Here is a 19,807-nt window from a genome sequence, read left to right as displayed (position 1 = left end):
CTCATAGAGGAACGAAGCCAAAGGCTGGATTCCTTTGTAAGGTTATAGAACTCCGAGGTGACACGTATTATCCTTACCATACACTGCAAGGGGTACTTTATTGCTTATGATACATGGTTGCATTATCACATTTCCCACAAATTACGTAAATCCTTGGACTGTAGCATTTTTTATAAGAAAGAGAGAGAGCAAGTTTGCTAACATGAAGAATAAAAAAAGAACCGCGAGTGCAAAACTGAACACATTAGCATATTAGCATTAGTTTAATACAAATCCATTTTTTTTTTTTAAAAGAAGATACAGTAGCTCCGAATGTGTGGAAACATACAGAAATAGTCGAACTTTTTTATAATTACCTAGGAAGAGCAAATAATAACATTCTCCTAGTGATTGTAAAGCTATAAAAACAGAGCAGAAGAAAGAAAGCAATGTTTATGCTCCATAACCTAACCTTTCCCCCAGCTGCCTGCTCTGGAAGCAGACATTGTGACATTGAAACTCAACTGTACTAAGCTCTTACAGTTGAGTGGTCATATCATGTTTTATAAGAGGTGTCTGAGTGTAAAGGGGGTGACCCAAAGCTCAATCTTTGGGTCTCATTACAAGTGCCCTTGTAATCCTGCTGGGGCCGTGGTTCCCGGACCCATTAAGATTATGAGATCTGCACTAACTTGATGGAGCCTGTGAGTTTCATCCAGACACTAACGTCCAGGTGAAACTCAAGGAAGAAATTACTATTTCCTAGAGGAACTGGATATTGTATTCCCTGTTCCCCTGGCAATTACTGTGTTCATAGAGAATGTTCAGGGTACACCGAGAAATTCTAAGTACTTCCCTTCCCCCACATACTGATGCCTCTGGTCTCCGTAGCTTCATAGGAGGGTGGAAATTTTGGGCCAGCTGCCAGTTCACCTGTATTGAGCCTACTGAGCCAAGCTGTGTATTTTTTTTTTTTGCTGACTGAACTCTGGCAGAGATTTCAACTTGTCTGTGCCTCTCATAAAACGAATACATTCTTGTCCAGCGAACTACATAAATAAGGAGACATTGGCATCAATTAACAAAATACCAACATTCGCAAAAATGCTAAATATTCACCTTATACAGCTGATTCCTAAAACCATAATACTTTCTCATGTAATCTTTTTTATCGTACTTTCACTGTATATTTTTATTTGGAACCAGATTAACTGGATTCTGTATCTACAATAATATTTTTTTAAAGAGAAGTGGTGGTTAAAGAGTATATGTGGCTGAGCAGTAGGGTGGGCAGACATGCACACACTCATTTCCCCACATTCTCTAACAAGCTCACACACATACTCACACCACCCGACCACACACACACTCACTCACACCAAGGGTAAGCAGATGCACTTACATCCACCATTCACAAACACTTTCATGTGCAAACACCTATTCACAGCACGCACACGCATACATTCGTACATACACATACACACACATCATTCAACAAACACTTACCAAACCACAAAGGTGACATCTGGTGGAGAAGCAGAAATGCCCCAGTGGTTCCTGAAGGCTGTGGGAAGGAAGGGACTGATGGAAGATCCCGCCACCTCCTCTCACTGGCTGACCTTGTCATGGCTCAGCTAATGACAAGAGCACCTTCCTTAACTCATCACAGAGTGAAAGTGGGTCAGGGAGAGTTGCTGAGCCTACCTCATTCTGTGATGAGGTGTTTTTGCTAGACAATCAGTACTGGGCACTTCAGGACTTCGAAGCTGAAGCGTGCAGGTCCAATTCTATCTTTGACACTTCCTATCGTCATGAGGAGGAGGCTGTCAAAAATGTTTACCGGGCTGATAAGGTAACTCCATCAGGGCTGTGAAATCTTCAGCCCGACAAAAGTTGGCTGGGCCTGCCAGGTGCCTGAACCTTAGCACATTTAAAGCAACTGGATGACAATCTTGAACATGATGAGTGTCTTTCAGGCTGTGCTTTGATCAGCCTGACAGACACACATCATGATTGAAAAAGAGAGGGTGGACTGAGTCCCTCCATCCTTACCGACGAAAAAAGGATAGTAGGATTTCACATTTGGAACATTTGAATAAATTACCATCTAGGCAGCATAATAATGATATATGATTAGACCCAATCAACAGTAATGTCAATAGAAGAAGATTGGAAAAATATTTCAAAGGAAATCAGCTCTGAGCCTTATAATAATAGTATAGAGACAAACAGCATGTTCAGGTGTGTTGTTTGAAGTTGCTTAATACAAATAATTATGTCAAACAAATAAAGTTTGCATAGTAGTTAGAACATTAGATAACTTATACAGAGTATATATGGAGCAACCTGTAGGCAATGGCATGTGCTTCGGTTGGTTTAAATAACAATTGTGATTATGAAATCTTATTTTGTTAAATGAGTTAAAGATGCTCATTTTAAATGCTAACAGTAGAAGTATCTATGAACTGTGGGCACGATTCACAACTTTACTCTTTTTCAGTATTTCAGGACAGACCTTTCTTTTTATGTGCGGAGCTCTCTTCCCCGACTGTGGAGTCTCCACAATAGTAAATGTACTATTGAATTCTTTGTTTGTGAATACTGAAAAAGTGTACATTTTTTATTTTGTCTTAGTGATTCAGGTGCCCTGCGTTTTAACCAATGTCAAACAATTATTTATATACCTCCAACTCTGTACCCAGGCATTCAAGACTAAGGTAGATTTGATTGACAGATAAGTCACAGAACGAGGTGGTGTACTCTAAAACTAATGAAGTCTGTTACCTACAAAAGAACATCAAAAGTTTCTGTGCATTGCAGGTCTTCACATTGAAAATACCTAGGAATTTTAATTATCTTATTATTGAAGCCCTCTGCAAGATATAGCTTTCTCTTTGGACCATAGATACAGTCCTATATTTCCAGTAGAATATACATGACAGAGCTGAAATATAGTTGAAAGCAAAGGTTTACTGTCAGTCCTCCCCTCTCTATTTATTCATTGCTCGTTATAGGCTACTCACTTGACCTGTTACAAAATGTGTTGTGTGCGGATGTCACTGCATAGGTGTGAACTATGAACTGAATTCTTAATATATTCTGGTTGAACTTCCCCATCAACCAAGTCAGCTACTCACAATGAGTAGAGAGCCAAATAATGTTTTTCTTTATTGTGACTCTCTCTCTGGTAGGTTTGGGCAATCTCAAGGTATAACCATGCAAGAGGTGCTGGGGTGGCTGGAAACATAACCACAATGTATGTTGGTAAAGAGGCACATGTGATCCAGATAAAGGTATATATAAAAGTAGTGCATTGTATTAGCTGAACACCATGACAGAGTGAGGGGGGAAACTGGAGCTTTACACATTGGAAATAACGTAACCATTTTTTTAAATGGCTATAAACCGACAGCATCGACATGTTTAGCAGGGATGAAAACAAATCCATTAATGATTTTACAAAACAATTTCTAAAAGAGGGGAACTCCCAAAAATAAGCTTTTAATAGTTTTCAATAGGTTTAATGACCTGGGTCCAGGTCTGCCAACAGTAGAGGCTTGAACTGCTAAAGAAAGGTACCTTGTGGTGCACTATGTGACAGAGTTCTCTTTAATTGAGCACATCAGAAGTCCTTCGACAGGCTGTCAGGGTGTTGTGCAAGTCGTCCAATATCTTGAAGTGCTATCAAGTTGAGTCACACTTTGGGCTCTTTGGAGATTTGTGGATTTATTTGCATTTGAGCTTACCAACTACAATGGGACAAAAGTACTGGTCATACCCACATCAAGTGGCAGGGGTGCAACGTTTTCTTGGGTCATCGAAGTAACGACAACATCATAATATCACAGTGTTCATAACATGGAACAGTCAGTTCCAGTCAACACTGGTGTCTTCAATCTACTTTGATGAGTGTTTTTAGCAGCAAGTTCAGAACTTAAAAGCGTGCTGAAGCATGGCTACACCACTATGGGGTTGTGACATATTCTTATCATCAAAATCAGAGGTGCATCAATTCCACAGCTAAAAGATATATCTTTCAAGCATTCTAGGCATTTGGTTCTCCAGCGCACAAAGATCTGTCTGGCTCCAAACCATGCTGCAGAGGTCACACTGACCTTTATGACCAGTCAAGAAGGCAGACCTCTTCCGGAAGCTTCTCTTTAGTGCTTTGGGCACAAGCTTTTTATCTGGAAATTTGCTTGGGTGCACCAAAGGGTGGTTAGTGAGGTGGTTTAAAGTTTTCCAATAAACAGAGTAATCCCTATTTGTAATTGGACTATCTTTTGACCAATACAACTATTCTATACTACTTACAAATGATTTCTGAACGGGCCTTCCTGCTGTCTGCTTAAAGGACAAAGGACCTGGCACTTCACTTTCAGCTCTGAGCCAATTTTGTCTCCTGCATGTTTGACTCTGGTACTTACCAAATCTAGGAGAAGGGCGTTTCATCACAAAGGCTGCACCCTAGTCCTCTCTGTAGAATGTGATTTCTCTCTCCTCTGGAAGAACAAACTCCTGCTCATCTTTATACACCAAAGGATGGTCTACAATCCCCTCTTGTGAGGAGCGAGACAATGTAGTACCATACTTGCTTTTAAAATAAAAGAAATTCTGAAAGCATGAATTTAATGGTAAATCTGTTTCTGTTACGATTTATGATGGTCACTGCCAGACCGTGCTTAGTTTGAGCAGGTAGTTGCAGATGGGTTCCGCTAGCACTCATATTTGGCGACCAGCACTTAGTTTTTCCCGCAAAAAACTTTGATCCACAGAGAAAACCATAAAAGAGGGAAAGAAGGAGGAAGAGAAAGACGGAAAACAGTTACAAAGGTAGAAACCAGGCATGAAAGAGAACCTGCAAGAATGAAATGAAGAGGCAAGGAGTGTCTAGTGGTGGATGAAATTGGCGTGAGATGGAATCAAAACAATGCAGCCACTCCTCAGTGAAACATTGGGTCCCGGCACTTTTGTTTCACAAATTAAGCATTTCTCTGTGCTATGCAGAACACTTATGCACAACAATGCTGACTATAAACCAGCATAGTGACACATTGAGGGAGTTAGAAAAACGTGCAGGTTACTTTTTTAGATTTTGAAAGTTACAATGTTGCCTTGGCAACGTATTCTCATTTATAAACACTGAAGGCAACTTCTACATTGCAGGCATTAGAAACTGCCACTATGTGACAGTCGAAGTTTGGATTATCACTGTGCCTGCCACAGGCACCCCAACTGGTGTGTTATATACTTGGCTTTGCTTCAGTGAAAATAAGGAGGGTGGTGCTTTGACTTTAGAAGGTGCCTGAGTGTCTTTGATAGGGTGACATCACCCATCCATGAAGGGAACCTCAAATCTCTCACCCCCAATGGCCAGATAAAAGTTCTTTGCAAACAGCATTCATTGGTCTGAAAAACTGAACATGGTTTTGCGAGGTGTCCAACCCTACCCCCGTCTTGAGAGTCTGGTCTATGACAACTGAGCCTGAAAGTCTTCCTTTCCTGCTGTCAAAGCCCGAGGGGCATAAAATGTAGGTCAACTCCCTTGCGGTCTAAATTGTGTGCCTTCCTCGGTTGATGTTTCATTGTTTTCCTGATTTGGATGAGCCAAATACATCCAAATCGTTCCCATACATATCAGCAAATTATACCCTGGTAGCCGAGAGAAGGACCCTACGTCCAAACTGGTAGGCCTGCATCAAAAGCAGCACTTTTCTATATTGCCTCAAATTGGTACTTTTCAATAAAACACATAGGATGTCAGCATAAAAGTACATTACCTGAGGTCCAGGAATATAGAAACTAAATCATGTCAGAGTTCGGCAGACGGCGGTTAGAGCTCCTGAATATTGATATTACATATTAGGACATATAAGTTAATTTATTTAAAAAAAATACAAAATGATGTATCACGATGGATATTTAAAAACGTTTTGCTGTTTATTCAAATGCAATAAAATACGAACCATAAAAAAAATCCTAGCACACTGCAAATTACCACTATCTTAAATGTATTTTCAAAAAAAGGATAACACATACAATAGAAATTTCAGTAGTTTTGGTGAAATTCACATAGGTACTTCACTGATATTAAGTGAAAAAATGAACATTTACAGATTAACGCAAGAACGCCTACTTGTTTTCCCGAAGTCCACAGTAGAGAATTTATATATGGGATAAATACCACCCACTGTAAATGGAAGGATATTGGAAGTAACTGAGGAATTTCATGATCACGTAAAGGACCGAGCATGGATAGGCTGCAGCCACACTTTTCTGGGTCACAGTGGCATGAGAGAAGTCACAGTTTCACTTCTTTGGGACACAGCAGCACTGGATGAGTCGCAGTCGTGCTTCATTCGAGTTGCAGCAGCACAGATCCACCTAAAGTTACCATTCTTGGCATGGAGGCACTGAGCAGCTATGATACTCCTTTTCCTGTCTAGAGCCATAACTCGGACAGTCTGATGCCCACCAAACCCTGGGGTGCACATAATGCTCCCCTTTGTCACCCTTTTTCTGGTACACACCCACTAACATTGGGGTCTCACTGCTCTGGCTCTTCCTGGACAATCACATCTTTTGCAGAGGTGGCAAGTTCCTTTTGTCTCTCAGCAGGCAAGTTGGCTATTAGGCACCATAGGTCAGATGAAGTATTTCTTCCGGCAAGGCAAGACAGAAGATGTTCTGTCATCTCTGGGAGGCTGGCTATATGGCAAAGAGCAGACCCAGTTGCCAAGCTGTCCTATGAGTACTCTGTAGACCACGCCCTGCCATGGTTAAAGCAAACTTGGAACTGGAACAACAAGTAGGTCAATCAGTTCCTTTTTTACACAGTTAAAGCATACAGGAGATATGGATCTGATGTCTGCACTTTCAAAATTGGTTTAGGGTGATTCTCCATTCAAGTGTCCTCACCAGACACAGGCTTGTGTAGGTTGATGTTCCTCAAAGCAGAGTAGTCTCCACAAAGAAGTGTGAGCTTCCTGGACCTGGCAGTGGAAGAGTGAGCAGTGGAAAGACAAATGAATTAACTTACGTAAGGGGTTTCTTTCACATTGAAAAACAAATGCAGGCTACCTTCACCCCCACTGTAGTGTTGTGTGAGCTATTAATGAACGAACCCTTTTGACTGCCGATGGACTCCACAGAACTGTGACGTAAGTGTTAGAGCGTGGTGAAATGAATGGAAGTTTAGAATGTTGAGTTCACGATTACACACAGATGAATAAAGACGTGTAATGCACAGCTCTGCAGCGTAGTCACTGGCGGGTACCCAGGCTGTAGAAGACACTACAACTGGTGGCAAAATAGGGGATAAGTAACCCGAAGATCGACAATGCTCTCCCACAGAGTTTTCCGTGGTCCATGCAAACTGCTTGTGCATGCCATGTGTGCAGAATCAACGTTTCGCATGCATGGAGTCAAAGCGCAACTCCAGCTGGTCTGAAGCACTTGAAGATAACGAAAGCTTCACTAAGAAGTTTACACATCGTTGGCCAAGAACCACTGGCACGGCTGTACAAAGAGGTACAGCACTACTACACAACATAAATAAATAAATCATATGGAGTGATAACGCTAAAGGCGGACACAAACAGATACAGAAAAAGAAGCACTGAAAACTACCATACACAAATACGAGTAAAATACACAAAAGTGCTGACTGACAGCATAATTGATGATAAAGCGTATTGTTGCTGCAATTACCAAGGCTTCTATAAGAAGAGCTCTATGACCTTAGCAGCAGGCAAAGCGACCCAAGAAGAAGCACAGGGGTTGTGCTACTGAGCTGTCCAATACCTTAAGCATCACACCACCAAAGCTGCCGGATGGCGGCTCAGAACAAGTGGTGGACCAAGAAAGAAGTCACAGTTCCACAGACTGTTCAAGGTGACCCACAGGCCAGCACATCACGGGGCCTTAGAAATGGCATGGATGAAGTGGGTCCAAGTGGACGGCAGACAGTATCGGACAGAACTGCATTCTCAGTGTCTGCCATTCCCATGAACAGTTATACTTCTGTTGCCTCCCTGAAACCACCATCACTCTTCGGTACAACCAAAAAGCAGAATATTGGTGAAAGATGGACTTCATGGATAGAGACATTTGAAGATTTCATTGATGCACTGGATAAAACCGAAAACAAGAAGCTTATCAAATACCTTAAGAATCTTGCTGGTGGAGGTGTAAAAGAAGTCATAAAGATAATGCAGCAGGCTGATGAAGTTAAAGAAGCCTTGAATTTCAAGTTCAATTCAATGCCGCATGAAGATTAGGAAGAGTACATTTTCAATTAAGAATGACAGAAAGTTGGTGAAAGCATTGATGAATTTGTTGAGAGACTGGATACACTTATCAAATGCTGTAAGTTCAAATAACTAAATGATGAGGCAATAATACATCTCAAGACTTATTGACAAATGTCTCTCAGATTCAGTCAGATGATGAATGCTGAGAGACACTCTTAGTATGGAGTGAGTTTTCATGGCTACCAGAACTGAAGAGCATGCCGATTGACAAGCTGTTGACATGGAGGCTGGAGGTGCTCAAAGTGAGTCAGTCATGAACATGAAAAGTAAGCAGAAGCACAAGGCTGACAGACACAAAATTATGCCTCCACAGAAAAATAAGTTGTGTTTCAGGTGTGGATTTTCATTTCCACACGACAGCACATGTCCCGCCATTTGTTGGACTTTTTTCCTTATGCAGGGTCATCCCCGATCTATTTCTTCTGACCTGTTTTTGTTGGCTTTAGAACTCTGAGCACTTTACCACTGCTAACCAGTGCTAGAGTGCATATGCTCTCTGTGTAAATTGTATTGTTGATTGGATTTCCATGATTGGCATATTTGACTTACTTGTAAGTCCCTAGTACAGTGCACTAGAGGTGCCCAGGGCCTGTAAATTAAATGCTACTAGTGGGCCTGCAGCACTGGTTGTGCCACCCACAATAGTAGCCTGTAATCATGTCTACACTCTATATCCAGGACGTCCACCAGGGGGGAACCCTTTTCTCTGTCACTCTCTGCTAGAGTCAGTAAAGTGTCCCTCCCCCCAGTAGGAATATGACTCCCTGTGCCAGTTCCCCAATCCTTCTCAGGGACCCTGTGCATAACGGGAACTACCTCATACCCTTGAACCGCCTGGGGTGTGTCAACTCCCTTCTTCAAGTTGGGCACCACATCTCTGGGCTTGTGCCCTCCTTCAGCAGTACTAGATGCAAGATTTTTGCTGCCACCATCTGAACTGGACTCAGCCCTTCCGGCCTCCAGTTTCAGCTCTTTACAGCTCAGCTCTTGAGCTGCAATCTTTTCTTCTTCCAGGGCTAAGAGTCTTTTTGCCTCACCTCTGCAAGATACTCCTCTAATTGTTGCTCCTGTCGCCTTTGACCTCGGAGCCATTCATCTATTTCTGGGTCACTGTCCAACTCTGAGTAGTCTTCCTCCTCATCTGAGTAGTCTTCCTCCTCATGTGCGTAGTCCTCCTCCTCATCTGAGGGGTACTTAGTCATTTGGTTTCTTGCTGCCTCTCTCTCTGCCCATCTTTCCTCCCCCCAGACTATATAGTGATGGAGCATCTCCGCCTTAGTAGATCTCCTTGCTACAGGAAGGCCCCATTTTCTGCAAAGCTTCCTTAGGTCAGCCTTAGTGAGGTGGTCAGTACGAACAAAGAATGAGTAGGTAAGCAATCCCATTCTGATAAGATCTTATCAGCAAAAACCAAAATCCAAAGTCCAAAATATCAATAGTATATCCAGGAGGACATCAGAGAACCAAAAGCCAAAAAAGATGAAAAATCAAGTTGACCTTCAACTGTGGGTAGGTAGTGAAATACTTAGCTACTGTATGTCACTGCACAAACACAAGTCCTATCCTCACCGCTGATCACCAATGTTAGAAATGGGTTTTTTGGTTGGCAGTCAGGTTGCCCTCTGTCCAAGCAAGAACCCTCACTCTAGTCAGGGTAAGTCACACACAATCCAAAATCAGCCTGTGCTCACCCTCCGGTAGCTTGGCACGAGCAGTCAGGCTTAACTTAGAAGGCAATGTGTAAAGCATTTGTGCAATAAATCATACAACACCATAGCATAACACCACAAAAATACACCACACAATGTTTAGAAAAATATATAATATTAATCTGGGTATCTTCAGGTCAAAACGATCAAAGTTGCAATATGAATTTGTAAAGATATCACTGAAAAGTGATATAAAGCGTCTTAAGTCTTTAGAAAGTAAACAGAGTCTCTTTCAAACACAAAGTACCTGGTTTCTGGTGGAAAATCTCCTCAGAGGGCCACAAAGAAGAGGTGCGTGGAAAAAGGGTGTGTGCGTCGATTTCTCCCCAGCACACACGGACTTGCGTCGTTATTTTCCACGCGGGGAAGTCGCCGTTGTTTTCCGGCGCGCGGACAGTCTCTTTCTGTGGATCGCGGGGATTACCAGATGTCCCGGGTCTGTGCGTGGATTTTCCTGCTTGTTCTCCGGCTGCGCGTCGGTCTGCGGGGCTGTGCGTCGAAATTATGATCTCAAGGCAGGCGTCGCGTCGATTTCTCCTCTCGACTTCGATCTGCGGGGCTGCACGTTGAAATTACGATCTCACTGTAGGCGTTGCGTCGATTTCTCCTCTAGAGGTCGGGCGGCGTTGTCCTTGCGAGGCCGTGCGTCGGATCTTCGATCGTCCCAAGAGCGTCGCGTCGATCAGCGCCGGAGTGCGGCGTTTTTCTCCCCGCGAAACAAGCTGTGCGTCGAAATTTTCGGCGCACGGAGCGTCCAAGTAAAAGAGGGAAGTCTTTTTGGTCCTGAGACTTCAAGGAACAGGAGGCAAGCTCTATCCAAGCCCTTGGAGAGCACTTTCACAGCCAGACAAGAGTTCAGCAAGGCAGCAGGCCAACAGCAAGGCAGCAGTCCTTTGTAGAAAAGCAGACAGGTGAGTCCTTTGAGCAGCCAGGCAGTTCTTCTTGCCAGGATGTAGTTTCTGGTTCAGGTTTCTTCTCCAGCAAGTGTCTGATGAGGTAGGGCAGAGGCCCTGTTTTATACTAAGTTGTGCCTTTGAAGTGGGGGTGACTTCAAAGAGTCTCTAAGAAATGCACCAAGCCCCCTTTCAGTTCAATCCTGTCTGCCAGAGTCCCAGTAGGGGGTGTGGCAGTCCTTTGTGTGAGGGCAGGCCCTCCACCCTCCCAGCCCAGGAAGACCCATTCAAAATGCAGATGTATGCAAGTGAGGCTGAGTACCCTGTGTTTGGGGTGTGTCTGAGTGAATGCACAAGGAGCTGTCAACTAAACCTAGCCAGACGTGGATTGAAGGGCACAACAAGATTTTAGTGCAAAGAAATGCTCACTTTCTAAAAGTGGCATTTCTAGAATAGTAATATTAAATCCGACTTCACCAGTCAGCAGGATTTTGTATTACCATTCTGGCCATACTAAATATGACCTTCCTGCTCCTTTCAGATCAGCAGCTGCCACTTCAACAGTGTATGAGGGCAGCCCCAATGTTAGCCTATGTAAGGAGCAGGCCTCACAGTAGTGTAAAAACGAATTTAGGAGTTTTACACTACCAGGACATATAACTACACAGGTACATGTCCTGCCTTTTACCTACACAGCACCCTGCTCTAGGGGTTACCTAGGGCACACATTAGGGGTGACTTATGTATAGAAAAAGGGGAGTTCTAGGCTTGGCAAGTACCTTTAAATGCCAAGTCGAGGTGGCAGTGAAACTGCACACACAGGCCTTGCAATGGCAGGCCTGAGACAAGGTTAAGGGGCTACTGAGGTGGGTGGCACAACCAGTGCTGCAGGCCCACTAGTAGCATTTAATCTACCTGCCCTAGGCACATGTAGTGCACTCTACCAGGGACTTACAAGTAAATTAAATAGTCAATCATGGATAAACCAATCAGTAGTACAATTTACACAGAGAGCATATGCACTTTAGCACTGGTTAGCAGTGGTAAAGTGCCCAGAGGTCAAAAGCCAACAACAACAGGTCAGAAAAAATAGGAGGAAGGAGGCAAAAAGTTTGGGGATGTCCCTGCCATAAAGCCAGGTCCAACAGTGCAGTTTTAATTTGCCAATTCGACTTGGCAAGTGTACCCACTTGCCAAGCCTAAACTTTCCTTTTTTCCTACATGTAAGACACCCCTAAGGTAGGCTCTAGGTAGCCCCACGGGCAGGGTGCAGTGTATGTTTAAGGTAGGACATATACTAATGTGCACTGCTTACCTTTTTCGATGCACACTCGCCCGTGCGTGTTATTTTTACGCTACCCATCTACGTTTTAACGCTAATAGTGTTTTACCTGTTTACACAAGGATTTAAGACTCTTTTGATTTTAAAATTAATAACAACTTGTGTATGTTGGATTTTGTCATTTTGGTCTTGTTTTGTTTAGATAAATATTTCCTATTTTTCTAAGCCTGTGTTGTGTCATTTTGTAGTGTTTTCATTAAGTTACTGTGTATGTTCGTACAAATACTTTACACCTAGCACTCTGAAGGTAAGACTGCCTGCTCCTGCCAAGGGGGTGAGCGGGGGTTAGCTGAGGGTGATTCTCCTTTACCCTGACTAGAGTGAGGGTCCTTGCTTGGAAAGGGGGTAACCTGACTGCCAACCAAATACCCCATTTCTAACACCATTGGACAGATATGCAAGGCTATGGGAAGGAGAAGCATTTTGTAATGGTTTGCAAGGTGAAAGAAAAAGTAAGTGCGTCACAGCAGGAAGACAAAATGGCCAGTCGAACGTTCCAAAAGCCATGTTCGACGCACGCCTACAAGGCCAAGCGACAACACCAGTTGGGACAAATCAACACCAAGCCGAGTTGATCGTCATCTAAATCATCGTCAAAAAGTTATTCAGTATCAATGTCAAGTGAAAGTGAAGAACCGATATTCACCTCAGAAAAATGTGCACATGTTAGACTGGCCGCACGTGAATGAAAACATCAAAGAAAAGTCTACATGAAAAGGCACCAAAGTCATTCAAACATTGTCAGGAGTTTAAACTGAAAGTAAACAGTTGTTTGATACCTTTCATTATTGACAGTAGGGCATCAATAAACATTATGCCTGAGGAGAAATATAATGAACTTTCGCCATTGTCACGAACTGACGCCATTGAAAACTAACGTATATACATGGGTTCCATCAACAACACTGAAAAGTTAAGGTTCATTCGTAGAAACTATGAAGCATAAGAAGATAAAAGTGCAAGTGCCCATTCATGTGCTTCAAGGTATGGTGTCAAGTTCCTGTTTTTTGAGTTTCTGCTGCTGATATGGGACCAATCTCAGTGAACTACAACATGAATGCTCACCATGAAATAGTAAGCCAGGACCCTTCATTGATTAATGGGTCAGGAAAACTTAAGACTATGAAAGTACAATAGCATATTAATGAGGCCATCTGTCCTGTTACTCAAAGGCACAAACAAACTGCATTTTATTCACAAGAAGCAATTGAAGAGGAACTCAAATAATTACTTAAACATGGTATCATTGAGCGTTCTACTGGCCCAATGACATGGGTTTCTCCCATAGTGGTAGTACCCAAAAAGGACAGTGAAGAAGCTGTGGACATCTGTGTGGATATGCATCAAGTGAACAAGGTAATTGAAAGAACATGACATCCAGGTCCTCACATTGCTGACATGATAACACAATTGAATGGTACAAGGGTCTACTCAGACCTTGATTTAAATCAAGGATTTCATCAGTTGGAACTCACGGAGAATTGCATGTACCTTACAACCTTTTCTACACATATTGGTCCATTTCGATATAAAGACTAAGGGTCTGATTTAGAGTTTGGCGGACGGGTTACGATGTCACAAACGTGACAGATATTCCTCCTGCTGCATTACGAGGTCCATAGGAAACAATGGAATCGTAATATAGCAGACGAGATATCTGTCACATTTGTGATGGAGTAAACCCTAAATCAGGCTCTAAGTTTCAGTGTGTCATCAGCTGCAGAGATTTTTCAAGATGAAATTCGATGCATCCTACAGCCTGTCATGAATGCATTCAACTGTAGTGATGACATATTAATTTTTGGAACCACACAGAAGGAGCATGATAAAGCACTCAAGCACGTGTTTTGTTTACTTGTTGATGCAGACTTAACTTTGAATGCTGAGAAATGTCAATTCCATAAGACAAAGCTAAAGTTCTTTGGCCATATCTTTTCTGACACCCAATCCAGTTTAAGTGTAAGCGCTGTCAACTACCAGTCCCCCACAAGATATTTCAATGTTATTTTCATTCCCTGAAATAACCAGTTACTGTTCCAGATATATACAAAACTTTGTCAGCATGAGTGCTCCACTGAGAGACTTGACGAAAAAGATTGCTTCACTTCATTGGTCGCATAAATGAGAGCAAAGATTTAAGAGAATCAAACAAGCGATTGAGAACACTACTGAAATGGCATATTTTAACCCAAATCTTCATACAGAAGTTGTTGTTGATGCCATTCTAGTCGGATTAGGTGCAATCCTTGCACAGCACAGCAGACACCCAAATGCTCGAAGACCTGAGAAAATAAGTGTAGCAGTGGTGTGGGCTTGTGAACCTTTCGACATGGTCTTATACGGAAAGCCTTTTATGCTTGTGACTGCTCATCAAGCACTGTTGACCATCTTTGGCAATCCAAAGGACAAGATGCCTCCTTGTACTGAACGTTGGGGTCTACGATTACAAGAATACAACTACACAATAGTGCACCATCCAGGAAAATATCAGAACCCTGCTGATTACTTCTTCAGAGTGCCTACACAGTATCATGGTGCCCCTTCCAAGACAGCTGAAGCCTAAATAAATTTAATTGGGAAATCAAACATACCAGCTACCATTTTGTTGGAGCAAATTGTCACTGCCATGAGCTAAGATAGTGACAAGTTAAAACTGAAAGACATTATCACACAGCAGTCTTGGAACTAGCACACTCAACTTCTTACAAGTGACAGTGAATACCAGAAGTTTAAAAATGTCAAAGAGGAATTCAAGAAGGCATTATCCTGACTGGTTTGAGAATTATTATTCCGAAGAGTCTGCAACAACAGATAATTGAAGTGGCTCACGAAGGCCACGTGGAATCGTAGCCACCAAACAAGCTCTCTGATACCAAGTCTGATTTCCTCATCTCAATGAGATAGTTGAAAGAGAGTTGACGGGCTGTCATCTATTCAACTGCCTGTCATCCAAAACCATTTAATACACCTTAAGCATGTCAGAGTTGCGAAAGCATGTATGTGAAAGAATTACTGTTGTCTTTTTTGGTCCTCTTGACAGTGGACATCACCTGATGGTGGTTGCTGATGAACATTCACATTTTTCATTGACAGAAGATCTCTCATCTGTGACTCAATAGAGAGTCATCGAGAGATTAGACAGCAACATTGCAACATGAGGTGTGCCTGCAATCTTAAAATCTGACAATAGCCTACCTTTCAATAGTCGAGAATTCAAATATTTTCACAGTCATCTTAATGTGAAGCATCGGAGGAGCACATCTCTTTGGCCACAGCTCAGTGGCCCTGTTGAATGTGTCATGAGTACATTGAAGAAGGCTGTTCAGCGTGCTGTATTGGTAAAACTCAACCATAAAACTGTCTTGAATTCCACCCTGTGAAAACCCTGCAACTGTGATGTAGGGAGTGCCATGACAACCAAGTTACCTCAATGGACCAACAGAAGATCAAGTAGTGAGGAAGAAACCCGTACCAAACACTTAGATCATAAAAAGAAAATGAAGGCCTATGCAGACAAGCAACGACAAGCAAGAGATATTGTTTTTCACTAGAGGAGATCGAGTGCTTGTCCATCACTGAACATAACATTTGATGCTGAGCCTTTGAATGTTGTAACCAGCAAAGGACACATGGTGACTGCCCAATGTCCTGGAAGTATATTACACAAAATTCCTCACCACTCGTCAGATACTGATGTCAATGTCGAGGCTGGTTCTGAATGGACAATTGAAATCCCCCTTACTGCTGTTGCTCCTGCATCGTCAGTGCAGATCGTGGACACTTCTATTGCCAGTTCCCAGTTCCCGAAGACACAATCGGAACGAGTAATCAGACCTCCAAGAAGGCTCATCGTAGAACTATGATTGTGTATATATTTGTAAAAGTTTTTAATTTTGTGAGTTCTTAATGATGGAACCCTTGAAGTGTATGCAAGTTTAGAATGTTGAGTTCGCTGTTACACGCATACGAATAATGATATGTAATACACAGCTCCATGTGTGGCATAGTCATTGGCGAGTACCCAGGCTGGGTAAGACGTTTCACCCATTAACCAAATGGCAATGATACATTGATTGTCTCCACTCTCCCACTTCAATGTCTAGATCTTCTGCCTCTAGCTTCAGGAATGTCAGAAATGCACTTCCACTGTCCAGGGAAACACTCTCACTTTTATCTTGTGCTGAAGGTCAGGGGCAACCAAAATGGATCCCGCAGACATCCATGACTCTGGGTTCACTCATACATTGAATGTGTGTACCACACAAGCCAAATACACAATATGAACAACATACAGTTGGGATATTTGTACTAAGATGCGGCTAAGTACATAGAACTTTACATGAGTGGGCCAGTAGGTCTAGACTCCAGAGACATAGAAAAAAATCTTTGCTACAACTCTGGATTCACAAAATATGGTATTGTGCCACCACCACTCTATGAGCTAAAAGCATAACAGGGACAGTAGGCCATTGTCAGTGAAATGAGTGTGCGCTTGATGAGCCTCTCCAGAGTCAAGATGGGCCCAGAATCTCAAGAATATGTAGGCCTCTACACACACACACTGTATTAGTGTGATGCTATGGCCAGAATGAAAATATTATACCAAGTACACGCAGTGGACCTTCCCATCCCAAATTTTTGTTTCAGATAGAAATGCTTGTTGGCTACATCTAAAAATTCTTTCAGGTGTGTTAGGAATCTTCGAAATAGTGAATCATCATATGTGGATTGGATATCTCACTGTGGTGCCCAAAAATAAAGCCAAGAAATTGTGAAAATCCTTCTTGGCATGGCAGTTGCACCTGGGGGCCAATAAGTTCACAATTGTCAGAGGAGACACTCATGAGATATGCAATTCCAAACACACCAGCTTTCTCCTAGCCCTCTTTCAAGATCTATATGCATCAGCTGGCTGAGATCACAAGAAAGCCTAGCCAGGAGTTCCTGATTGATGATATCCTACTGTTGGTTTAGCTGAAGATGGCACAGTGCACTATTTAGGATTGCATCCCTGTCATACATGCTTGGTCGAGCCACAGGATGCTGCCACTGACCAGGACAGAAACTGAAATCATACAAGTTGGAGCATTAGGCTTTCATTGCTTCTCTTTTGCTGGCTCCATTTGCTTGGTCTGGGCTGTCCATGCCCCCTCCCCACTGGAAAAATCCTCAAGTTTTGGTTTGACAAAGAACTGCCCCAACAGGGACATACTGCAGAGGTAGTCCAAACCTGCACCTACCACCAACTGTCAAAAAAATTACTTCATACCTTTAGTACAGAAACGCCCTGATTGTGCCCACTATACCCTTTGTTGGACTTTTTGCCTTACGGAGGGTTATCCCCAGTCTTTTTGCCTCCTTCCTCCTGGTTTTTCTGACCTCTCGCTGTTGGCTCTAGGACTCTGAGCACTTCATCACTGCTGACCAGTGCTAAAGTGCAGGTGCTCTCCAATCTAAAGTTGGTATGATTGGCTTATACCTAAGTGGCATATTTAATTTACCTATAAGTCCCTTGTACAGTGGTATCTCTATACCCAGGGCCTGTAAATTAAATACTACTAGTGGGCCTGCAGCGCTGCTTGCGCCACCCACTGAAGTAGACTTTTAAACCTGTCTCAGGCCTGCTAGCGCAGGGCCTGTGTGCGCAGTTTTCTGCCACAGCGACCTGGCATCTAAACTTACTTGCCAGGCCCAGAACTCCCCTTTTACTACATGTAAGTCACCCCTAAGGTACGCCCTAGCTAGCCCTATGGGTATGGTGCCATGTATGTAGAAAGGCAGGACATGTGCCATATTGCATGGGCTGTCCTAGTAGTGACAAACAGCCTAACTTGGTGTCTCACTGCTGTGAGTGCTGCCTTCTCATAGGGTTGCATTACAAATGCCCTGCCTTATGTGTAAAGGGTATTGTCTGATTTATGAGGGGTACTGGTGTGGGTGTATTTTTTATTACTATCACAGAAATGCCACTTCTAGAAAGTGCGCATTTATCTGTGCTTATGACTCTGGTGTTTTGCAGCTTGACTCCAATCCACGTCTGGGCAGAGTGACAGTTGGGGCTTTGTGCATACTTTTCAGACAGCCTGTAACAGGGAGGGTGGAGGTGTCACAGAGGTGCATCTGCATACTGAATAGTCTTCCTGGGCTGAGAGAAGGGAGAGGCGGGGCACACCTACATTTGTAAAGGCTGTGTCCTGGCCTCACACAATAGGGTCGTTAACCCCCCACTGATGTTTGGAGCCTGTGCTGAAAGGAGAGAGGGGGCACTCCCAGAACCAGTTGTAACTGGCTGGAACCTCCTCTCCCTACCATTGTAAAACACTGTAAGAACTGACTATAAGTACAGGGGAATTTTCCCCACAATTTGGAGACTCTTGGAATCATCTTGGAACTGGACACCAAAGGCTGAAAGGACTCACCAGGAACCTCCATGGACTGCTGCTGCTGTGCTGACCTGTGACCTGCCTGGTCACTGTGAAGGACTTGCCACTTGCTGCCTTTCCCTTGTGCTGGCCTGTAGCTGGGCCCTCCACCTGAGGACCTTGTCTTAAGATTCTGCTCCCCAGGGGCAGGGTGCTGTGGCCCCTGACCCCTGCATCCATTTCTTCACGAGGGGTGCTTCTCCGTGGTTGCGGCTGCCATAGCGCTGATTGCAGCGTGTTTATGGAGCCTTGGGAGCTCGTAGGCTCCTTGCTGCATTGTGCTCCTTTAACTAAGATCACTGCAGCGGCCCGGGAAGCTGGAAGAACACTCGTGCATCGCATCGGGTGCAGGCGAGTGTCTGCTCGGGCCCCAGGAGGGGTCTCATCTTCTTGTGGCTTCACGGCAGGACCATGGGAACGCACGGGGAGTGCCCCCTTCCCCCTGGCCTCTGCGTTAGGAGCAGGACGCTCCTTTTCTGCTGTTAGGTAAAACAGGCATTATTGTGGGCCCCCCCTCTTGGTGGAAGGGCCAGTGGAGGCCGGGGGGGCCCCCAGAGATCGCGGGTTCCGGAAGGGGCCTGTCATTAAACGAGAGGAGGTGCATGTCGCCCTCCTCTGACCCCAGAGTATAAGGGAGGCCCCCGTTTTGCGCATAGGAGTGCCGGGGGCCCCATTGTTCGCCTTCTAGGCACTGGAGGTGCCTTCATCCAACCAGGTACTGTTTAAAGGACCAATATAGTTGCAATCCAAAGTTCTTTCTACAGACTTTTATTTGATTCATATATTACCTACCTGCGTTTGATGTTTTTACATATGTGTATGCAAATGTTCCTTTTATGGACATGCTTGCTAATATGTTTTTCTAACTTGCCATATGTTTTCTAATGTTCCTACTATTGTCATTTTATGATATTCTTATGACAAGTGCTGTGATGTAATAACGTGTTTTCCTGACTACTGCTTATGTTGCAGAATACTGAGTAACCTGTGTGTTATGTGTGACTACTGCCAGGTTGCAGAGTAACTAATGTGTAACGTTCTGACAACTGCTAAGGTAGCAGGATAGCTCTGATATGTGATGTTTGGTCTGATAATTGCCTTGTGTACAATACAGTATATTTTCATATAATCTGGTGTTGTGTTTCCTTTG

The 19,807-nt window shown here is 43.5% G+C and overlaps 1 protein-coding gene across 2 annotated transcripts in view; it reads right to left on the bottom strand.

Annotated features, from left to right (window-relative positions):
- PSTPIP1 (proline-serine-threonine phosphatase interacting protein 1) overlaps positions 1–19,807 on the bottom strand; it is a 484,932-nt gene that overhangs the window by 260,949 nt on the left and 204,176 nt on the right. The window lies entirely within an intron of this gene.

This window comes from Pleurodeles waltl, chromosome 3_1 (assembly GCF_031143425.1).
Source record: "Pleurodeles waltl isolate 20211129_DDA chromosome 3_1, aPleWal1.hap1.20221129, whole genome shotgun sequence".
Classification (NCBI taxonomy): Eukaryota; Metazoa; Chordata; class Amphibia; order Caudata; family Salamandridae; genus Pleurodeles; species Pleurodeles waltl.
This window is presented reverse-complemented; position numbering and strand designations above follow the sequence as displayed.